The sequence below is a fragment of the Equus quagga genome, chromosome 9 (assembly GCF_021613505.1).
Source record: "Equus quagga isolate Etosha38 chromosome 9, UCLA_HA_Equagga_1.0, whole genome shotgun sequence".
In the NCBI taxonomy this organism is placed as follows: Eukaryota; Metazoa; Chordata; class Mammalia; order Perissodactyla; family Equidae; genus Equus; species Equus quagga.
The window spans coordinates 64,002,413-64,019,198 of record NC_060275.1 but is presented as its reverse complement, the minus strand read 5'-3'; positions in this window follow the sequence as shown (position 1 = coordinate 64,019,198).

Below are 16,786 nucleotides of genomic sequence, written 5' to 3'. Positions count from 1 at the left end.
TGGCTGAATGGGTTAAATACAAGATCCATATAGCCACCTACAAGAGACTCACTTCAGATCTAAATATACACACAGGATGAAAGTGAAGGAATGGGAAAATATATTTCATGCAAATGGAGACAAAAAGAAAGTTGGGGTAGAAATTGATGTTCTTGAGTAAATAGCCAGTTCTTTCCTCAGCAAAATGGGTTTATTTGCCTCAAGGTCTAGAACTATAGTGAGCATTGTGGAAGTCCCCGGGAGCAAAGGCGAGGAGAAATTCCTTTATAGAGGGAAAGGGGAAGTTGGAAGGGCTATTGTAAACAAAGTGTCTATTGGATCTGCTCCTCAGACATGCCTTAGAAGTAGCCAATGGATCTCCTTCACATGTAATTCAAGCCCTTTTCAAACTGCTCCCTCTGCATTGGCAGACAGTGACCTCAGAGCCAGTGAGCTTGTGCATGTTCTTTTTGAGAGTGCAGTCTTGGTTTCTTATAGCTTTCTGGCTCTCCCAGACATAAGCCCTATTGGTTTTCAAAGTCAGACATTTAGGGGGATTGTCTCCTTGCTGCAGTTCCCATAATTTCGGAAGCCCAATGTGTGTCTCAGGCCCCTCACTCATCAGAGAGGAGACTCTCCCACTCACGGTCAGAGGGTCTCCATGGTTGTGAGTTGTGATATCCTTCCTACTGTGGGTTGCCAAGCCAGGGGTGTTGGTTCTGACTAGACCACATCTCCACCCCTCCTACCCATCTTAATGTGTTTTTTTTTAATCCTTAGTTGTGAAAAATTTGTTCTGCTAGTCTTAAGGTCATTCACAGCAATAGTTTTTCTATGTGTAGTTGTAGTTTTAACGTGCCTGTGGGAGGAAGTGAGCTAAGAATTTTCCTCCTCCATTTACCATCTTTATCATTTCTATGCCTTTTCTATTTATTCTTTATAGAAATTGCATATATATATATATATATATATATATATATATAATTTCAGGCTGGCCCCAAATTGCTCATATTTCTAACAAAAATATATTTTGCTTTTAGAATCACTATTTATCTATGTTCCAGTTTTGTTTCAGTTTATATCTTCTTTTATATTTTTTAAAAGTAATTTCTCTAAGGTTCATTCTTCTTCCTACCCTACGTATTTCCCTTTCAAGTTTCATTGTTGTCTTTACCTCAGTCTATATTTCACGAAGGGAAGTTTTCTCATACATCTGATGATTCTTTTCTGTTCATATATATGAGTTAGCCCCAAACTCAATGGAAGTTTTGAGGAGAGGGAAGATTTTTTAAAATATAGCCAATATATGTTCCAAGTGGGGACACTATTTGATTGTGAGAAATGTAAAATATTAGGACCTGTGGCTCTCTTCTCTTGAGCTGACCAAATTCTATGGAGAGAACATTTCAATCTCTCCTCTAAGGGTTACTAGCATGGCTGCCAGTATTAGCAAGCAAAGGGGAAGGAATTGGGTCCCCAGTTCAGGGTGTGGATGATTACAGACACTTCTGTTGTCAAATTGGTCATCCGCCTGCATCTGTCACTGTTGCACCCTCTGGTTCAAAGCCTCTAAAGAGAAGCTTTGGGTTTACATAAGATACTGCCAGTTCTCTAAATCTTTTAGGGACACACTGGAACCGAAGGTCAGTAATAAACAATACAGAAAAGAGAAGAATGCTGTATATTACAGAGCTTCTGGTTCAATGTAGTGATCAGAATTCAAAGACAGCCCATAATGACCCATGACCTAGTATAATCTCATTCTTTTAATTTGATTATGACTGGTTATCACCTCATGATTAGGTTATATCAAAACTGAACAGAGTTTGCAGGTGTAGTTAAAGTTGATCTAATTCAATTGTAATTCTCCTTTTCAGATGACTTTGAATTATACATGTATAATTGTTTAGGTCTGTCTTATAAATAACAACTTTTCTAATTATAACAGTAGTTGCCTAGGAGATATTACATCTGAATGCTATGTATTAACAAACTGGTTATAATCAGATCAAATAGATAAAGTAGCGTAAGTTTCCAATAACGTAGTAAGCCATCCCTCACTGGACTTAAGTAGACACTTTTAATCAGTTAATGACACTTGATTTAACAAACTACATATAGATTTAATGACACATTTCACCATATTCAGAACGCTAGTTTTCAAAACTTACTTAGCATAACCACAGAACTGTCTTTCTCTAGCACTTAAACATCTCTGATTTTCTTATTTTTTGTGAAATAGTAAGTGAATTTATTTATTGTTGTCTTCCCTTTCCTTTTAAGTTAATAGACTCAGATATGTATTTAGCTTTGGAGACATTTGTATTATTTGTTTAACTATCTTCTAAGATGTTGACCTTCTCAAAAGTATTTTAAAAGGAAATATAATCCATTGTATTAAAAAATGTGCTTTAAAGGAAAGATATGTGTGGTTTATATCACACCTTCCAGGTCATGTGATTCTAATCTTTCATTGAACTATTTTTGAACTTTGTTAATTTCACCACATATCTCTGGACAATAAAATTAAAATAAAGTTAACATTGGTAAAATGAATGATTTATTGGTTAAACTCTTGTCTTCATGTAAAGTATAGCTAATAGCTGATATTTTACCTCTAGCTTCTCATTCTTCATCTTGATTACACTGTTCAAACCATACTTTAAAAAGAACTAGAAATTCCTATAAAAGTAAGCAACTATATTACCTTTAATGGTTTTATTTATGGAGATACAAATGTAATTAATTATTTTGTTAGAATTTTTATCTTTTATAGGATTACCTCACCTCTCTAGAATCTGGCAATTATTGAGTAATTTTGTAAAATCATCTTCAGTCTCAGGACATTAGGTTTGCAATCCTTTTACTACAGTAAGTCTACAGAGTGGGATAGACATTTCTGGAAATGCAGAGGAATGCTCTCTACATACAAATCTAAGAAACAGTCATCAAATGAAGACATAATAGAGGAGAATAGAGTTCAGGCCAATTCAACTGTTCGAAAAGATAACCTTTGGAAATCTATAGATGTTTGTACACCTGCCCACCATAGTACCTTGAAAGTGAAGCAATCAGACAATGGAACACATTCCCTCTCTGGGTCTGGTACCTCAGGCGCTACCAGTATTGCTCCTTCTCTGTTATATTCTAGAGTTCTTCATGGCTTTCTGTATACTGCATGGTTTTCTAAATGTTTACCATCTCCTGAGAGAAGTACCATTTTCTTGAAAACTCAGTGATTCAATATTTTCCTCAAGACTTTGCAGTGAGCAAAGTGCCCCTGCTGGCTGTCATGTGTTATGGCCTCTAATTTTACATGGTTCCCATCGTGATAGTTAACTTTGAGTCCCACAGTGTGCATACGTAAGGTGGTTTGCCTTTTCTGGGTGCATTGTTCAATAGCTTTATCAATGTATTTGCTGATGTAACTTTACTTCCAGGGAAATCAGACCTTTATTTTGTGAAATCCCTTTATTAAGAAATGTATCAGTGCTGACGTCTTTATCAAATGGTGACTTTTCAATTTTATGGTATGTAAAGTATGTCTCCACACAGCTGTTAAATTTTAATTAAATGTCATTTTCAAGTGACATTCTTATTTTCTTCTTCCATTTCCTCCTAATCGTATACGGACATATTCTCTCCACGGTTTGGGGGAGAGAAACACTTTGACGATCTCTCACATGATTGTGATGTCCTTCTACAGAGCTACCAACATCCAGTGTTTTCTCTTAAAACTAGACCAAGTTTCTGTTTCTACTTCGTTATCACATCTATGATCAATCCCTAATTATATGACCTTTGAACTAGGGGCTTGCTGTAGAGTATATGAGGAAATATGAATTTATTCCATTAATATTACTGCAGATGGGACAGGAGCTGCAACAGGTATCCCCCTTTATTTATATTTCTGAAAACACATTGTAATTTCTAAGACCTAGTCCACATTGGAGAAAGTAAGAAAATGTGGTGATATTACAACTATTGCTGCTTCCACATCTTTTAAGTATAGGACAAATCTCTAATCTCTCCAGCTCCCCAAGATGGCAGTATTGCTTAGCCTTTTGACCATAAAAGTCCTCTATGGGCCAGGAAGTCACTGTGAGAATTTCATCGGTTTCTGAGTCTGCATACTGTTTTCTCGAGGATGGGAAAACAACTGCTGGACTACAGCACATTGTGTTCTTAGCATGACAAATTTACACTGTTTGCCACCTTATATCACTAACAAGCCAATCATTAATGATTTATCAGAGTTAGCATTTATTTATCTGCCGAAGCATGCACTTACATTTCCCTAGTGCATATTTGTCAGTATAGTCAGAAGTCCCTTAGAAGAAGTCAGAACAAAAATTTCAGTAAAAACTTGAAGGATAAGTAGAGAGTCATTCAATACGTATATCTGGCCTGACTTCTAGTCTAATTCTCCTTATTTAGTAAATGACTCATGTTACTATTGTATTACTCAATATTTTGGTGAAAGACGGCATTTTTCTCTTAGTTGGCTCAAGCCAGCAACCCATTTACCCAACCCAGACTATTGTGGGTTTTATAAATCCTATAGACTCCTTAGGTGGCTCAGAGATTTTATTCCTACTATGTCCAGAGTAGCTAACTGTAATCACAGATCTCTTCAGGCAAAAACTGAGTTTGACTTCTAAAAAGACCTATGCCTGTCCAACATGCTACTCCTCCCGGACCTTGTATCTTGTTATCCTCGTATTTCAAGAGGAATCTGAGAATCTTCTTCAATCCCAGCTCCTCATACCCCTTCCCAGGTCACATATATATATATTTAAGCTAACTATAGACAGTGATCTGGAAATCATAAAACCATATCTGTGGACATTAGGCAGCCTCATCCCACAGCCACTGCATTGCTTGTTCCTCAAAATACATAAAAATTTTGTATGTATTGAAAATTCCTCAGCATACATACAACATATTTATCAGTAAACCTAAGCATTTTTCAGTTTCTTTGATATAAGAAACTAAAAGAAGACAAATATATGCTCAGTAGTTAAACTTTAATATTTTATCTTATGTGGAAATGACCTAGATACCCAATAAACTGCTATTATTTAACTTAGTAAAGCTATAGAGTTTGTTTCCAAAAAGAATTTTGAAGCTGCTTTTTAAGTATGCAGGCTATAAAACATAATTACTGTACTTGAAAACTCTTAGCCAGTTTTAACAATTATGTTTAAATTACTCTTAAAACCTTCATGTGATATTAAAGCAGTTAACCATCATTTTAAGTTGCTTTAAGTACATACATCATAATACATATAATTATTGTTAAAAAGTTTTTCCAAAAACTTTTATCCTTTTACATTTATTTAGTTTACCTGTCTTTAGCAATTATATTTAGATTATTTACAAAAACCTCATGAGACATTAAACAAAATTAGCTATTATACTGAGTTAGTAGTTTTGCTGATAAATTTTGCAACAAGTAGCACGAACTTATTTGACCAGTAAACCTAGGCTGTATGTCTGCATTATGTCGACTGCTGATAACTCTGAGGACATGTCTATTTTAAATTAAACCAGCAAACTTAAACAGGATCTCATCTACCAAAGATCATTTTATATCATGTTAAATAACTGTCTCTTAGAAGTTTTTGCATGTTAATCAAACTACATTCCAACAGGAGAGGTTTTGAATTCTCTTCTTTCTGAAACAGAGGTTTCCCAGAATGGTCATTATAATTTTAAGTTATCTCAAAAGTTTACTTATTTTTACTTGTTCAATTTTGGATCAAGAATTTTGGGGGAGTTGAGGCAAAGCTCAGCTTGCTGGGAAGCTCAGCAAGAGAGTAGACAAAAGCAGCAGGTTTAGCTTTGCTGGTGGCATGTTCATTTATTTAATTATTTTCTCTTAAAGAGGCAGTAAAGTATTTCTGACTTTGTTTAGAAGCCTCAAAAGATTAAAACAGGCTTCAGTTGTTGTAACTGGCTTTTCCCATTGCATATGTAAATACACCAGTTTGGGTGAACATTTATATCAATTTTTATAGAACTTTATCTTGGCTTTACTAACTCTTATACTTTTAATTATCTTACGTTAGAATTCCATTAACAGGGGCCAGCTCCGTGGCCAAATGGTTAAGTTTGCGCACTCCGATGCGGCGGCCCAGGGTTTGGATCCTGGGCGCGGACATGGCACCGCTCATCAGGCCACGTTGAGACGGCGTCCCACATCCCACAACTAGAAGGACATGCAACTAAGATATACAACTGTGTACAGGGGGGGTTGGGGGAGATAAAGCAGGGGAAAAAAAAAGATTGGCAATAGTTGTTAGCCCAGGTGCCAATCCTTAAAAAAAAAAAAAAAAGCATTCCATTAACAAGTTTTGGTATTACAATATTGTGTAGGGAAAGCATTCCCAGCTAGACATAACATTTATTCCCAAAGAAAACATCCAGGCAAAGTTGACATAATCTCTTCATATAATATTAGCTTAAACACTTTAATTTTTATAGTCTTATTAACCTTAGTAGCCTAACTCCTGCCCCAAACAATTGTTGGTCAGGTTTTTCACTCTGATTTTTGCCTCCTGACCTTTTAAAAATTTCAAACTGGAATGAATAGAACAGGCTTGTCTGATGTCCTTTAATGTTGGGGGGGCCAAGAGAGGAGGCCCTTTAGCACATACAACCTTAACCAGTGCTTTATTAAATCCTTTGCTTTAACTGGATTCATGTCTGTTCCATTTATCCCATTTTTCTTTTTTAACTAGCTAAAGATTTCCATCCTGTTGGGATGAGTCCTGTGATTCTTCCCTGTCTAATTTCTCTTTGTTAACTTAATGTTTTCATTAGCGTCTGTAAGACCAGAAGAAGAAGCTGAGACGCAAGTTTGATTAGTTTTTAAGACTCTTCATTGTTTTCCTTTTAATTTGGTCTCTGTATAGGTACCAATAAAGCAGCTGTTTATTATGAGAGCTCTCTAAAAAGTTTCCCAACTTAAGGACCCATTGTTTGGCCATTTTTTTCTCTGGAGTCTAAAGAATATTGTGTTCACGTGGTGTTACAAAAGAAAATCATCCCTCTTCAGACATTGGCTTATAGCTATAGGTCTACCAGTCAGACAAAGTTTTTCCCAAGGGGGTCTCAGGTGGAATAGATGCAGCACCTCCCATGTTAACACTCTTAAAAGGACAAACAGTCAAACAACAACAAATACCAAACAAGCTCTCTTTCCCCAATACCCTCAGCCACAAACGGAAGCCCAAACAAAGATCAAAACCAAAAGCCAAAGAGCTTCCAGTCTCAGCTTAGTCCTTGTCCTACACTCAGGGCGCACCCAACAAATGAAGGTCTACTACACAGATCTTCCCAAATGAGCAAGGACAAGGGACCTTGGTTGTGCACACCTGGGGGACTTACCAAAATTTGGCCAGGGTGTCACGACTTCAAAAGAAATAGAGCCCAGAGGGCTGCCAGGTACCCATTATTTCCAGCTGGTCCTTTTGGAAAAGACTAGCACAAAGACAAAAATAAAAACTACCAGCTACTTACAAGAGACGTCTTCCTAAGCCCTGAACCTAGTTTCTTCCACCACCAAAACAACTGAGCCATGGGCCGATGATGTCTGGTTAGCATCCAGTTGCTTGAGGTTGTCACTGAGACAAGGGGCTCAGGCAGCTGCAGGACAGATTCAAAGAGAGGCCTTTAGCCAGAGGCCAGTGTGCCACAGGTGAGACATCCACTTGGGACATGGTCTCATCTGGGTCGCCAAATTGATATTGAACCTGAAGTTAGTTCACTTACCCATTGCACAGCAAACCAATCTCTGACACTTGGTGTAGTGAAGGAAAGTAGGAATTTTATTATTGCACAGTGCTGACCAAGGAGAGAGGGCAGCTAATGCTGAAATACCAAACTCCCTGCAAAGCTAAAAGTTTTTTATCATTGAGTTCATAATAATTTACATCAATGTGAGATTTCAGTTGTACATTATTTCTTGACTGTCAGCACATAGGTGCTCCCCTTCACTCCCTGTCCCCCCATACCCCCCTTCCCCTGGTAACAACTGAACTGTTTTATTTGTCCAAGTACTTGTTTATATTCCACATATGAGTGAAATCATCTGGTGTTTGTCTTCCTCAGTCTGGCTTATTTTTCTCAGCATAATTCCCTCTAGATCCTTCCATGTTATTGCAAATGGGATGAATTTGTCTTTTTTTCTGGCTGAGTAGTATTCAATTTTATAAATACCACATCTTCTTTATCCAATCATTGGTCGATGGGCACTTGGGTTGCTTCCATGTCTTGGCTATTGTGTATAGTGCTGCAGTGAACATAGGGGTGCATATGTTAACTTGGGTTTTTGATTTCAAATTGGGTAGATATCCAGTAGTGGGATGGCTGGGTCATATGGTAGTTCTATTTTTAGTTTTTTGAGGAACCTCCATACTGTTTTCCACAGCGGTTGCACCAGTTTGCATTCCCATGAACAGTATGTGAGTGTTCCCTTCTCTCCACATCCTCTCCAACATTTGTTATTTTCAGCCGTAATGATTATAGCCATTTTAACAGGCGATACCTTAGTGTAGTTTTGATTTTCATTTCCCTGATGATTAGTGATGTTGAACATCTTTTCATGTATGTATTGGCCATCAGTATATCTTCTTTGGAAAAATGTCTGTTCATCTCCTCTGCCCACTTTTTGATTGGGTTGTTTCCTTTCTTATTGTTCAGCTGTATGAGTTCCTTATATGATATGGGGATTAACCCCTTGTCAAATATATGATTTGCAAATATTTTCTCCCAATGGGTGGGTTGTCTCTTTGTTTTGATCCTTGTTTCTTTTGCCTTGCAGAAGCTCTTTATCTGATCAATTCCCACTTGTTTATTTTTTCTTTTGTTTCCCTTGTCTGAGGGGACGTGGTATTTGAAAATATCCTTTTTAGTTCCATGTCAGAGAGTGTACTGCCAGTATTATCTTCCAGGAGTTTTATAGTTTCAGGATGTACCTTCAAGTCTTGCATCCATTTTGAGGTTATTTTTGTGTATGGTGTGAGATAGTGGTCTACCTTCATTCTTTTGCGTGTGGCTGTCCAGTTTTCCCAACACCGTTTATTGAAGAGACTTTCTCCATTGTGTATTCTTGGCATCTTTGTTGAAGATTAGCTGTCTGTAGATGTGTGGCATTATTTCTGGTCCTTAGTTCTGTCCCATTGCTCTGTGTGCCTATTTTTGTACCAGTTCCATGCCGTTTTGGTCACTAGGCCTTTGTAATACATTTTGAAGTCAGAGATTGTAATACCTCCAGGTTTCTTCTAAAAGGAAGGGTTTTTACTTGGGGTTTTAGGGAGGAGATGGGTAGCATATGTCCTTGTTGGTTGGAGCTTTCCTACCATCCTGTGTTTGGCCTTGAGACTACTTGCAGAGAGGAGCGAACCCATGACCTTGCTGGCCAGCAGCTTTCCCACCAGCCTGTATCTCTTTGCATGGAGGAGATAATGGCCCCATGTGCTTGTCCTTGGTGGTCTCTGTCTCCATGGATGATACTGGGTTCTGGAGCCAGAAAGCCAGGGAATAAGCAGAGAATGAGTGTTTTGGTTTTAACCCCATATATGCTGGGTTTAATATAGGGAAACTGATATCAGGGTTGGTATCAACTTGGCAGAATGGTGTAGAACAAAGCACAACTCAATACAACTTCCTAGCTTGTGCCTCATTTTTCTTCTGCAAATGCTTATATCTTCTGTGATCTTTGACACTCTTCATGACAGAGGGCAAAGCTATAAGCATTGGTGCCAAAGAGAAAACTATAGTTATGGTAATGCACTTGTGGTAGATCCAGAGAGACTTTGGAGAGGTTATTTTCTTCAAGCAGTGTTTGGAATAGAAAAAACAGGAAGAATGGGTAGAATAGAAATGGAAGGGCTTAGAATCATGAAATGTTTGGAATAAAAGATCACAAGGTACTTTAGGTTTTCAAACTGGAAAGAAAGCTGTGATAAAAGTAAGATTTAAACTAGCCAAAGTACTGTGGAGAATTTGAGGTCAACATATACTAAGTCAGTCTATCCATGAGTTTTATCATAGGTCGAGTAAAAATATGGACAAAATAAGTCAAACAATATGGCATGTTTCTTGTTGTTTGGACTACTAAAATCCCCAAAATAATAATTATGTGAAACAATACAAATGACTTGTTTTTTGCTATTACTATTGCCTAGGAAGTATAATATATATATATGCATTATAATTATTTTTTTAAAAGATTGGCACCTGAGCTAACAACTGTTGCCAATATTTTTTTTTTCTGCTTTATCTCCCCAAACCAACCCCCTGGTGTACATAGTTGTATATCTTAGTTGTGGGTCCTTCTAGTTGTGGGATGTGGGACACTGCCTCAACGTGACCTGAGGAGCAGTGCCATGTCCACGCCCAGGATCCGCACCCAGGATCCAAACCCTAGGCTGCCGCAGCAGAGCACGTGAACTTAACCACTCGGCCACGGGGCCGGCCCCGCATTATTATTTTCAACAACTTTCCTTAGTAACTTCTCTATCTAAAATGAACTCATACAGTGGGCTTGCCCCGTGGCCGTGTGGCTAAGTTCGCACGCTCTGCTGCAGGTGGCCCAGTGTTTCATTGGTTCGAATCCTGGGTGTGAACATGGCACTGCTCATCAAGCCACGCTGAGGCAGCGTCCCACATGCCACAACTAGAAGGACCCACAACGAAGAATATACAACTATGTACTGGTGGCTTTGGGAAGAAAAAGGAAAAAAATAAAAATCTTGAAAAAAATAAAATACACTCATAGACACAGATATGTATGAGATACATATGTAAACACAAATATATACACACATGGGTGTACATATATTATGTGTATATATTTCACTTGTGTGTGTAATATGTGGGTGGAATCACAGATCAAATAGAGATGTAAGGATGCACACAATTGTTAGATAGAGAAGATTTAATATATTCCATATGAGATTAATTGGCATTTGTGTAACATTGGAGAGGCTTTCTTATGGATGGGATAGGGGTAGAGAAAACGTTCAGTGGGAATGATTCCCACACTCAGGCACAGGGAAGAAAGTGAGACAATGATCCGAGGTGACAGGAATTTCTATCTCCAGCTCTGACTCCATAACTTTGTAGACTGCCAGCAGTGGAGTCCTGCTTGATTGTTTTTCCTTTAAAAATCTTCTGCAATAATGACTTTTGGCCTCTCAGGAAACTTAAAAGTTTCATGCTCTAAATTTTCTATAGACTATGGGAACTTTATTCATCTTAACAGACATATTTGCTGCTAGATTTAATGATATAATCAGTGATATCACCTCCAAGGGGGCAAGCATTGCTGCTAGGACTTCAGAAATATCTCAGGTATTATGATAATTTTTAGATCTAAAAAGGCTATAGTACATAGATAGCATATTATGTCTGTGGTATTAAAGTTTTTGGTGGATGGAGTGATCAGAAAAAAATAATTAAAGTCTCTTTAAGGGCACTGAGGATTAAAAACAGATTGAGAAACACTGAGTTAGATAATTCAGCAACAAAGGAAAGTATAAAATGCTGTACATGGCAAGGTTTTGTTAGTTTCCACTGATGGGGTTCAGGACATGCTACCCCAAAATACTGCACTGCCGTATACTGAATATCTTTAAGCTGGAAGAGTTTGAGAAAATGGCAAAAGCAAGGTCACTCTGACCTCCCCTCCCTCATCGCTTTCCTCTGAAAGCTTGAGATAAATCTCGCATGTAAAGTTCCCCTCCCTGCACCAGAAAGAAGGGAGACATTCTTAGTCCCTTTTAAAGATGAGACAACAGGCCCAAAATGGTGTCACTTATGCTAGGCCCCAAGTCACCAAACCTCCCAGAAACAGAATCTTAAACCACTCAATCAGGAATCACCTGATCAGCTCCAATTAGATAATCTGCCTTGAAGACCCCTGCCATCCCCTAGTAGCTTTGCAATAACCAACTCACTTTTTTGCCAGTATAACTACCTTTTCCCTGATCCCTTTTGCCTATAAAAGTTTTTCATTTTATACAGCACCTCTGAGCTCCTTTTATCTGCTACATTGGTTGCTACTCAACTCAAATTTGTTTTTGCTCAAATAAACTCTTAAAAAATATGCCTTAGCTTATCTTTTAACATATCAGAGGCTGTATAAACACACCTTGTTACTTCTTCCCTGGCCCAAATTTATTTGTATTGTCTATTCTTCACAAATAGTGTTTCTTTTCTTAAGCTATATAAAATTTCCTACTCTGGTCACTTCTTTGAGTCTTCATTACCTTGTGAAGGCTCCCATGTGCACTCAACTAAATTCAGTGCTTTTCTCCTATTAATCTGTCTTTGTCAGTTTAATTTTCAGACCCAGCTGGGGACCATAAGAGGGTTGAGAAGAAGTTTTTCATCCACTACACAAGTTTCCATATACTGAGAAATATTTAGTTGATTCAGTAGAGGGTATTGATGGTGTGAGGAGGAAACATTATTCTGATCAAAACAAAGCTACCACCTTCCTAGGTGGAAAAACACTATAATTCTTTTACACTCTGGAGCCTGCAGGATTTGCGAAGCCTTGTAGGGGAGGAAAAAGTTTCCCAGGTCTCTTTTAGGATCCCTTGCTGAGTCTGATAATTAAACTGACAAAGAGAGGTTAACAGGAGAAAAGCATATGAAATTATTCAATATAAGTTTTACATGATACAGGAGGCTTCATAAGGAACTGAAGACCTAAAGAAACAGATCTGTGTGTTGTTATGCTAGGTTCGATGAAGAGTGGCCAGTCAGAGGAATATGATAGTTTGAGAAGTATGAAGTAACTGTAGTAAACTGGAGAAAACCTAGGAAGGCCTGTTTATTAAGATTCTTCTTGGGGTCCCTTTGTCTTTGGAGATAAGGATGCTCCTTTCCTCAAGGTAGGGGGAGGGCACCTCCCACATGAGGGCTTCATGACCTGTTTCAGTGGAGATGGTGGGTGGAAGGCTGTTCTATCAAACTGCTTAAGTTTCAACTATTAGATATGCCAATGCCGTATTTTGGGGTAGCATTTCCTGAGCCCCATCAGACTGCTCCAGGCCTCACATAAGTAGTACAGCAAAGCAGCTACACTATTGCATTCCCATTCTCCCTGGAACTGAATATTAAAATCTCTGAGACTTAACTTTCTCAAATGTATAATGTACGTGATATTTCACACCATGATATCCTTCTTGAAGATTCAATGAGGAAATACAGGTAAAACTCTAAGAGTGGCAGCCACATACCAAGCATCCCAAACATGCTATTATTAATAATGTAGAAAAAACCCTTGTGTTTCAATAGAAAGTTATGCATTATTGACGGCACAGCCTCTGTCTATGAGATTCTAGTCCTCTTTCCTAGGATTTGAGCTATTTTGCACTTGTTGTAAGTTGTAGGCTACTGATAGATATGCAAATTGTGCCACGTTTAATAGACTGTTAATTGACTTTCTTCCTCCCAGTGGAAAACCAGTTTTGCTTCATTTGCAATTCAGCTCAATATTGCTTTACTCAGTAAATTTATACTGGTTTGACTTTTCCATTAAGTTGGCTATAGCATCTGCCCTATTGCCTCAGATCCTAAGGGTAAAACAAATCCTTGAACATAAGTCTGCTTTTATATTGCATGAGTTCATAATTTTACCTTTTTCTGAAAATTAACTCTTAATGTGCATGATAGAAGTGGCATTTGTAGAAGAGGCATCCATGGCTGTAGTAAAAAAGAAAAAAGAAAAGACTTGATTAGAGCAGTATAAAGGGAGATTAACAAGAAGAAGAGAAAGGAAAGATAAGACAATAAATTAAATGTAGTGGCTGTTCAAGGAAGAGGAACACACAGAGAATTAAGAGAGGAAGAAAAAGTGGCAGTTATCAACCACTGCTTGGAAGAGAAAATCATGCACCTAAAAGAAAGGACAATTCCATTCTATTCTGTTCTGCTTCACAGTTTGACACAATTTTAATCTTAATGTTTTAACATGATGTAGAAAAAATTACTGTGAAACCAAATGCACTGGAAATTAAGGAGATGACTTTTTCTAGGCTATTGCAATACACAGAACGTTCCTTAATGAGTGTCAAATGACAAAAATAAAACAGTTTAGTAATGAGTTTGATGCCCTTTTTTAATGGGAAAACTGTCCATAGATTGGGGGAGCCCGGTGCCTCAGAAACAGTGAAGTGCTCTTCCTAGGGGTGTTTGGGCAACAGCAAATTTCATAAAGCATTAGAGGCAGCACTGCAGAAGCAGCGCATGATGGGCTGAGGTTGCATATCTGACCTTATTTAGAAAGATTGGGGAACAATGAAATCAGCATGCAGGGCAGAGTGTGGTTGGCATTTGGGGGTTGGCAGACTGGATGTACTGTGTTTCTGGTCGAGCAGAGTATTTACGGGAACATAAAAGTTTGGTTTGCTGATATGGCACCCTGGGCAGAAATGGCTCCATCTTGGGTGAAGAAGTTTATTTCAACAAGAGGAATATTTTCTAGAAAAGGAATGAGCCTGGGGACTTACAGAGCAGCCAAACAAGAGAGTTATGAGCCCGAGAAACCTGAGAGAGGGGACTTATCTGAGTCATGTGGGGAAGAGATATTCTTCAAAGTCAGCCCTTTCCTAGGGCACAAAAGTGTGGTGGAGATTTCTCACCTGTTGCTGTTTTCTGGGAGCCTAGGGCTCAGTAAAATCAACTTTTCTCTGGCTTAGACCCATTTAGTTGAGTTTCTTACCCAATTCCACAGCAACTGTCTTTATTGGTGACCCCACATCGTAAGATGACCAGAGTTGTTAAAAACAAAACAGCATGACTGAATGGAGTCATTTATGCTGAGTCCAACATCACCAAAATGAGACAACTTTGTTACAGCTTCAGCTTTCCCAGAAACAGAATCTTACACCAGACTATCAGAAATCAATCTGATCAGCACCAGCTAGGTAATCTGCCAGAGAAACCCCTGCCAACTCTTGTAAGGAAATCAACCTTGCAATAACCAATCTGCCTTTTCTTAATGTGACTTCCTGACTCCCTCTTCCTTCGCCTATAAAACCGTTTCATTTTGTACATCTCATCATAGCTTCTTTCAATCTGCTAGATCGGATGTTGCATGATTCATGAATTACCAAATAAAGCCAATGCAGTCTTTAAAGTTTATTCTCTTGAGTTTTGTTCTTTAGCAGACTAAACACAATAAAAGTCCTTCAGCACTGTGCACACTAACTGCTTGTATTTACCAAAGTTATGGAACCCTCCTTTGTGCTCTCCAGGACTTTTTCCCAGAGGCAGGAATGCTGGCAAACTGTGACCTCAGAGCCCATGGGGCTGCTCTGCTGATTCGTGCAGGATGACTAGTAAGCTCTTTCCAAGAAGAACATAAGCATGGAGAAGTCCTGGGAGCCCCACCCTAATTCTTTATTATATCTCGCTCTTAGTTGTTTTGGTACCAAGGTGGTATTTTGGAGTTTTATAAATCTTGGAAGTAAACCCTGACTGTCAGGCAGATAACTCTCATTCTCTTATTCAGCATCAGCCCATCAGCATCACTGTTTCTTAAAAACAGCAGTTTTGAGACGAGGGCCCCTAGAAGCATAGGAATCCCCCTTCCAGTAGACCCTGTTTTGCTTACACTTAAATGATCCCATGGGGAGATGGTCCCCTTGGAGGTGAGGTGAGGTGAGAGAGCAAGGAGGTTAGAAAAGGAAGGGTTGCAATACCGTCCGCCTTGGAAAAGAGGCTCTGCAGCTGAGGGGACAGAGAATCCATGTGATGGCAGAGGAATAAGGATCCCCCCACCCAGGCCTGGCTCTTCTCATTATTCCCTCCCCATTTCATTTAGTCTATGAATCCAATCTCCACTTATTCCAGAACGTATCCGACCTCTGCATGCCTGCAATGAGAGCCATGGGTGATCTATTTCCTACATCCTTAAAGTAGGGTCTGAGGGCCAGCAGAGTCAGTGAGGGCATCACCTGGGAAGTGTGCAGAAATGCAGAGTCTCTGGCCCTCCCAGGACCTACTGAATAAAAATCTGCATTTTAACAATTATCCCAGATAATTAACTTTTACATTAAGTGAGAGAAGTTCATGAGGAGCTACCTCAAATTATGGCACTTTGGCATATTGACTATTTTGAGCTAAAGAAATCTGTAAACTAGCAGGTATGGGAAGGACTTTCTGACCGTCCTTTACAGCAGGTGGAAAGAATTTCATGTGAAAGCTGCCCCCACACCTGCAGGGAAGGACCATCATTATTGTCAAGATGGAGGGACATGGAGTGGAACCTGAACAGACAGGCCCTGCTATGATTCTCCAGTTTATCACATTTAGCTCATACCTCCTTTGTCCTGTCATATTTCTCCACCACTGTCCACTCTTCATCAAATCCATCATAAAAATTATTTCTTTGCATCTTTATTTTAAGGCCCCTGTGTCACATAAAATTTGAATTAAATAAATTTGTATGCTTTGCTCTGTTAATCTATATCAGTTAAAACTTCAAATCCATACAGGAACCTTACGAGGCTCCAGAGAACCATTTTCTCCCATACACCTTGGACTGGATTATTTAAGGAACAGAAACCAGTCATGCTCTTTATCTCTAAAGAGTCTTTGACACTATTTGTTAAACACTTTTCGATTTTTGCTCTTTAGAAATTCACGTAGTAATACAAAGAGCAGGAAATGACAGTCACAGAACTTGGAGTAAATCTCTGGTTCAGTTCTATTTGAGTGAGTGATTTAACCTTCACACCTCAAGTACCACATGGGTAATATAGGGACAATGAAAATCATGCTGACC